The following is a 7,938-nucleotide window of genomic DNA, read 5'->3' on the forward strand; positions in this document are numbered from 1 at the left end:
GCGCACACATTGGCCTTAAACAAAACATGCTGATGGGGAAATTTCTGGCAGGAGCTGTTATGGGTTAAATTGCATTTCTTGAAATTCATTGACATGTTGACCCCCAGTACGTCTGATTATGATCTCCTTTGGAAATGAGATCATTGCAGCTGTCATTAGTGAAGGTAGCATGTGGTGGTGCCCGAGCGGGTGGGCCCTGACCCCACAGGACTGGTGTCCTTATGAGAAGGGAGAGTGTGGACCCAGCACTCACTCAGGGAGAGCGCGTGAAGACTGGCGAGAGCTGCCCAGAAGCCACCAGCAGCTTGAGAGAGACCTGGGCAGATCCTCCCAGTGCCTGTGGGTGGGGGACACCCCTATACTCCCATCTTCCCTGGGGGCCCCTTACCAGGGGGGGTGAGCCTGCTCAGAGCTCTACGAAGTAGGCCAGGGCTGGCCACTTGTCTCAACTCCAGGCAGGGACACTGTGGAATCCAGGGTTCAGCAGGTGGATGGGTTGTGCCCTAAATGTCCTCTCCTCCCGGGGGCTCAGCACTGGGGAAAGGGAGATGTTGGTGCTTTTGGCAAAGGGCCTCAGGATTTGCGGGGGTGGAGGCTGTGGGTCCCAGAGCTGAGCCTCCCCCTGGGAGGCCTGAGGCCAACTCAATGCCCCATGTGTTGCGGGTGTTTAAGAATCCAGCAGAGCCCTGGCCGGGTGGCTCAGTTGGCTGGAACATCATCCCGCACACCTAAAGGTCGCAGGTTCGATTCCTGGTCAGGGCACTTACCTAAGTTGTGGATTTGTTCCTCAGTTGGGGAGTGTATGGGAGGCAACTGATCGATGTTTCTTTCTCCTTCTTTCTCTCTCTCTCTCTCCCCATTCTTCTCCTTCTAAAATCAATAAAAATCTGTCCTCAGGTGAGGATTGAAAAAAAAGAGTAGGGCAGAATCCATGGTGGAAGGTTCCAGGAAGCCAGGCACAGCCCTTCCGGGAGCAAGCCCTGGGCCAAGCCCCCCCCCCCCCCAGGCCCTTCCTCTTTGGTGAGACCCAGAGCCCAGTGGGTCTGCGGAGGCCTCTGAGGGGACACTGAAGGGGGAACTGTGGTCTCCTGGTGCCCACTCCACCTTTCCAACCTCATTCCAGGGAAAAGCGAAGAAGAAAGGAACCCCGCTAGACCACAAGCCCCAGAATTCTCCAGAGTCTAGGCCTTGGAAAGACAGCCTAAATCTGGAGAGGTTGCCCGAATCCCTTGGGCGTGTGCACGTCTATGTGGACATCATGGATGACAGGGGCTGACGACCTTTGGGTGCAAGGGTCTGTCCATCTGGGCATCAACAAACCCCCAAACCCATTTGGGAATGGGCCCTTCATGGCTTGAGTCTGGACCTCTCTGGCCAGTGTCCTTCTGTGATGAGCCCTGAATGTTTTCCCCAAGGCTGCCTCAGAGCTGTCTTCCATCTGCAGGAGACACATGGCTGGTCCTGGTGTGCAGCACCCTGTGGGGGTGTCCCCGCACCCTGCACTCAAGACAAGTTACAAAACCACTTTTGGAAAGGCCATGTGTGGCAGCTCTTGCTGGTAGTGACCACTCACATCTTTGTGGGCAGGTGTGGGGTCAGCAGGGGGTGAGGAAAGCCATCTGGGTTCTGTCATTTGCTAGCTGGTGGCCTTGGACCTGCCTCTGTTTTCTCATCTGTAAAGCCTGCCTCCTGCCCACACTTATGGCGATGAACTTAGTTCACACATGACAAGTGCCTGGAATGTGCTCAGCACTTTGTGCTCAGCACATGGGAGCCAACGGCACCATTATAATGAGTTTCTTTCTATCTTTGCTTTGCCTACCAGGAAGCTCCTAGCAGACCCACCTCAAGCTACCTTAGGGGTTCTGGGCACTCTCTGAACTTTTTGGCCTCTTTTGCCTTTTCTTCTTCCCTTGTCCACTCATTACTCATTTTTAAATAATCATTTTTTTCTTAGATACAATTTACACAGTATAATATTTGCCATTTTATTTTATTTTAAAATTTTATTTATTGATTTTAGAGAGAAAGAAGGAGAGAGAAAAACACAGATTAGTTGTTCCACTTATTTATGCATTCATTGGTTGATTCTTGTATGTGCCCTGACTGGGGATCAAACCCACAACCTTGGCATTTCGGGATGACGCTCTAACCAACGGAGCTACCTGGCCAGGGCAAGATCTGCTATTTTAAAGTATACAATTTAATTGTTTTTAGTATACCCACTAAACATACTGGAGCTGTGCATCCATTATCACAATCAATTTTAGAACATTCATCACCCCTAAAGGAAACCCTGTACCCCTTGGCCTTCACTCCATACCCCCCAGCCCAGACAACCACTAGTCCACTTTCTGTCTCTGACAGTCTGATAAGATGAATAAAGACACCAAAGGCACAGGTGACAGGCACAGGTGGACTGGCTTGTTCTGAACATTTCATATAGGGTCAGTTGTACAGAATGTGTTTTTTTGTGTCTGGCTTATTTCACTCAGCAGAATGTTGTGGCATATGTCAGAGCTTCATTCCTTCTTTATGTCCAAATACTATTTCATTGTATGGATGGGCCACATTTTGTTCACCCATTCATTCATCAGCGGATGTTTGTGTTGTTTCTACTTTGGGCTGTTGTAAATAATGCTGGTATTAATATGCTTGTACAAGTTTTAGTGTAGACATAGATTTTTAATTCTCTTGGGTATGCACCTAGAAGTGGAATTGCTAGATCATATGGTAATTCCATCTTTAACATTTTGAGGAACCACCAATTGTTTTTTACAGCAGCTGCACCATTTTACATTCCCACCAGAAGGGCATGTATCCTGTCCAGCACTCATTATTTCGGGTGCCTTGTTGGTCTGTTTTTTGATAACAGCCTTCCTGATGGTGTGAGGTGGTATCTTACTGCGGTTTTGATTTGCGTTTCTCTGATGACTAATGATGGTGACCATTTTTTCTTGCGCTTATTGGCCATTTGTGTAGCTTCTTTGGAGAACTATCCGCTCAGATCCTTTGCCCATTTTAAAGATTAAGTTATGTGTCTTTTTATTGTTGAGTTGTGAGAGTTCTTTATATATTCTGGGTTCTCGTTCTTCATTAGATATATGATCTGCAAATATTTTCTCCCATTTGTGGGTTGTCTTTTCACTTTCTGAATGGCCCTCCGAAACACAGAAGTTTTAAACCTTGGCAAAGCCCTATGTATCTATTTTTTTTCCTGTCACTTGTGCCTTTGGTATCTTTATTCATCTTAGCAGACTGTCATGGATGCATTTTGCAAGGTGCAAGTCCTTGTGAGCAGGGTGGCGGGAAGGTGCACCCAGAGTTGCGCACAGACTGTCGTTCTAGGTGGAGGAAGTCAGAAAAGGCTTCTGGTGGGAAAGGCTGGGCCTTGACGCAGCAGATTGGGACCTGTAGCCTCGCAGCGGCTCCTTGGTGTGGAAGTGAGACCCCAAAGCCCCTTCATGCGTTGAGGCCCTTCTCTCTTCTACCTGCCTACCCTCCAAACCCCACTTTCTATGCTTGGTCCCCAGAATGGTGAGTGGTGAGCAGGATTTTGCTGGGCTGGAAGCACATGGGGTAATTAATTCTGACTTACAGAAGCTCTATTAAATTGGATAGAAACTGGTGAAAATAGGATTAGGGGAGAAGCTGCGCCAAGCGCAAACAGAAGGAAAACTCCCTGAGCCTGGAGGCTGAGTACTCGAAGGCGGGAGAGCAGGAGAAGGCCCTGGACATTTCTGGGTGATGGCGTCATGTCCGAGGCTAGCCTCCCCCACTTCGCGCCACTGCAGGGGCAGCCAGCTCTGGGCCTGGAAGATGGGAACGCGGTGACTCCCCTCCCTGCGGCTGGCTTATCTGCACTGAGCTCACTCGAGCCCCTGGATTAATTTGGAAACAATTAAAATTCTGTGCAAAACAAGCAGCAGGCTGGGCTGCCTGCAGGCTGGCACACACGGGCCCCTTTCACCACCAATGCAGAAATCTAATTAGTGTGGGATTAGGGTGGCCACAAATCAGCAAGCAGGGAAGGCAGCTGAATCCCGGAGCAGGGCACGCCCCACAGAGCCGGCGACAGACATAGCAACGGTCTGCCCTGGGCTGGCATCTCCGGCCCATAGCCCCAGAGGAAAGCTGCGCCCACAGGCATCACCCTGACCCCTTGCTTCTCCCGTTCTCCCGGGCCCACAGCCCTTTGCCATTCACACTTGCCATCTACATCCCACAGAGGAAGGTGCCAGGAGGGGCTGAGGTCACCCACTGCCGTGCCTGCCCTCACTGGCACCTCACTTTTGTAGCTGATCTTTGTAAATCACTCACAGGCCTCTACTTTCTCTTTAAAACTTTTTTGGGATTTCTGGAGACCCCCATCACTCTTTGCTGGGCCACTGAGATACCTTTGGCTGTTCTGCTGGAGGAGCCAGGGTTTGGCTGGGATTCAACCCAGCCAAGTGCACCCTGATGGGCATGCAGCGCATGTCCTTAGGGTCATCTGTGGTCCAGGTATGTGAGGACCGGGCAGATCTGCCATGATTCTGAGTTAAAGGAATTATCCTGGTTCTGGCGAAGGCCCACTGTGCAGACATAGCCAAAGGGATGTGTCCTGGCGGCCTCCAGGGGCAATGGCCATTATTTCACATGCCCTGGAAGTCCTCCATGTGCCCAGTGCCTGCCCCTCCCTACATTTGGACAAGTCACAGGCCTGTGCCTGCCCTGCTGAGGGCTCCTGACCTGGGCAGAAACCGTGTGAAAGCCACAGACCTTCCTCCCAGGAAAGCACTGTCTCCGTGCTGTGAGGGTCTCCACACATGTCCTGGCATCCCTGGGCCCCAGAACGACAACCTCTGCACAAGGACTAGGGAGAAGTAAAAGGACATTTTCCTGAGGGCATTTGCAGCTCCGCGTTCGCCCTGTGCACAGAGCTGGCGTGTGATGTATGTGTGAACGCGTGACTACTCCAACGGGGAGGCCTTGGAGGGTCTTTTCAGGCACTTTGGGTGGAGGCAGAGGGTGGCGGTGCTGGGGAGGGCTGGGAAGTGGGGAGCCTGGGGCACCTTGGCCTCTTCCCTGTTCCCCCATCTCTTGGGGACCACACAGCTGGTGAGAGGCGCATCCCACCCCGAGGTGCCCCTTCTCTGCTCGTCTCCACGTGGCCACACAAAGCCACTGGGGGACGCTGCTGTGGAGAGAGACCAGGGCATGGTGAAGTCACAGCACCTGGAGGGGAGGGAGGGCTGTCTATCCTTCACTGAGTGAAAGACTAGAGGTCAGAGGTCGAGAGGTGGAGAGGTCAGGGCTGAGGAGTCCTGTGCGTGCTAATGAGTTTGAACTCTGGCCCCAGCTCCACTGCTTGGAGGGTCATCCTGGGAGGGGCTGTGTTATCAGCTCCCAAAGATTCCATTCAACTTGTCAACTTGTCCCTCTGCTTTTCGGAGACAGACACAGCCCAGCTGGGGCCAGGGCAGGGGCGCCTGGTCCCAGCCCACACCAGGAACTGAGAGATTAGTGTATGTGTGTGCCGGGTGGGGGCAGGGAAGTGGGCGATGGACCCCATAGACCCTGCCCTCAAGTTGGGAGAGAATCCCAATTAGCTGGGGTTTGCGGCTGGCTGATCTGGGAGCCAGGGCAGCCAGGGACTGACCGCCTCCTCTGGCCTCGATCATGGGGTGGAACGTGGCCACAGGTGACTTGGTGTCCCCCCCGACACCTAGAAAGAAAGCTGGGTTACACCATCGAGAGCCCCCCAGGCTTTGCTTTTGAGCCAGAGTATTGGGAGCTCAGGGAGCTCCCCAAATTTTTACTGGTGACTTTTGCCCCCAGGGGCCCTTTGGAGGCTTGAGTTGTCCCTCACCCGCTGTGACCCTTCTGGAGGTTTCAGGTATTCTGAATAAACTTCTGCTCTGGGTGAATTCCTAGCAAAGTGGGGTTTTCCTGGCTGGATACAGGGTTCAGACAGGGGTTCTGGTAGCGAAGGGCTGTGCTCGGAGTGACTGGCTGGCTGCAGAGGAGGGACGAGCAGTGGGGGTTGTGTCCAGCTACTCTGAGTCCTCCAAATCCTGTCTGGATCCCAGAAGCAGCTCGCACTGGCCAGGGCCCCCAGGGTGTCCTCCATTCCAGTGGGAGCTTGTTCATCACTGATTCTTTTCCAGAACTGGGGTCTCTACGCATCCCCCAGTGTCTGACATATAATCCAGCCCTGCCTCCCCGTCATGGCTCTAGCCTCAGCTCCATGGCGACAAGGCCACACCCTCAAAACCCCTCTGACGTTGACATAGCGGGATTAGTGACTGTCCAGAGTCACAGGTGCCTGGCTGTGGGACAGTGAGGACTGGGTGCTAGGCCTCTGAGTCAGGTGCAGTGTGACCTGGTTCCTCTAGCTCCCTCTCAGTGCTGCGGGCCCCTCCCGGGGAGCTGGATGAGGGGCTGATTCTTCTTCCTGATTTGCCTGGAAAACACCCTGGGAATCTACTTGGCAGGAGGCCGAGGTACCTTTGCAGGACGTTCCTTCCGCTTCTAGAGGGAGCAAACATGGCCTCACCCTGCTGGGCGTGTGAGTGGAATTCCCAAGGAGGCCTGGCTCTGCTGGGGTTGGGGGTGGAAACGCAGGGGGCCAGTGATCAGGGAGCTTCTCCCAGTGGTTTCTGCTTCTTGGGGCGCAGGGCAACTGTGGGAACCCGAGTTCTGACCTGAGGTGTGAGTTGGGTGGCAGCTCAGATAAGGCCCTTTGTTCTTCACTCAGCCCTGGGCCTGGAGGCCGCTGACCCCGCACATTGGCCAGCGAAGTTGAGGCCTGGCTCGGTGGACAAGCTTCGGGGAGAGCTCTGAGCATCAGCTCAAGTGAATGCAGGGTGCAGAGCGGCCGGCTGGGCACCGTGGAGCCACTGGGAGCTGCAGCCAGAGGGCCTTGTGGGGGATTGATGGAGAGTGAGCCATCCCTCTCCCCAAGCCTCGGTTTCCTCCCCATGCGATAGGTGCTATAGCACTGACATTAATTAGGAGTTAGAAAACCCACTGGGTGACAAATGGCCTGTACCTCTGTGCCTGTTTTCCCATCTAAAGGGGCAGTGTCTACACTTTAGAAGGATATTAGGAACCAGCCCCTGCCTTTCCCTGGTGGCCATGCACTGCTAAGGGGATCCTGGCGAGTCCAAGTGCCCTCAAGGGGCTGGGGGTAGCCCCTGACACCATCAGGACATTGTCAGCAGAGAAGTGGCTCTCACTGATCTCACTCCCCCTGAGTCTCCGCTTCCTGGCCGGGCAGCAGGAGATGCTGGCATCTGAAAGTGAAATGGGTCATCATCAGGGTGAGGGCTCTGCTAAAAGCAGCTCAGGGGCTGGAAGCCTGATACCCCTGAGAAGGTCACCTTCACCACCATCATCAAGCTAGCATTGTCATGGAGACGGCCACTGCCCAGCACAAAAGGTGCCCTCAGACGTGGACTGGGCCAGTGAGGGTGGAGAAGTTGAGCGGGAGGTGTGGGGAGGGCATCTGCCTATTTGGGAAGCAGGGCAGTGAGCCGATGGCTGGAGGACATAGCCCGTCCCTGTGACCCTGCCCCTTCAGAGCAGCAGCACAGTGGTCAGGATGTGCTGTACCACCAGAGGGATGTGACAGGCCTTCCCTCCCCCTTTAGCCCAACATTTGAGCTTGTTCTATGAGATGCTGGTGAGCCCTGCACTGTGGCTTATGAGCCCTGCCCTGTGGCTGGTGCAAATCGAGATGGTCCATCAGTATAAAATACTCGCCAGATTTCCAAGACTTAAAAAAAAAAGTAGCCCTGGAGGGGTAGCTCAGCTGGTTAGAGCGTCATCCCTATACACCAAGGTTGAGGGTTCAATCCCTGGTCAGGGCACTTGTAAGAAGCAACCAATGAGTACATACATGAGTGGAATAACAAATCGATGTTTATCTCTCTCTCTCTCTCCCCCCCCTCCTTT

This window comes from Miniopterus schreibersii, assembly GCF_964146895.1.
Source record: "Miniopterus schreibersii genome assembly, chromosome: 3".
Lineage (NCBI taxonomy): Eukaryota > Metazoa > Chordata > Mammalia > Chiroptera > Miniopteridae > Miniopterus > Miniopterus schreibersii.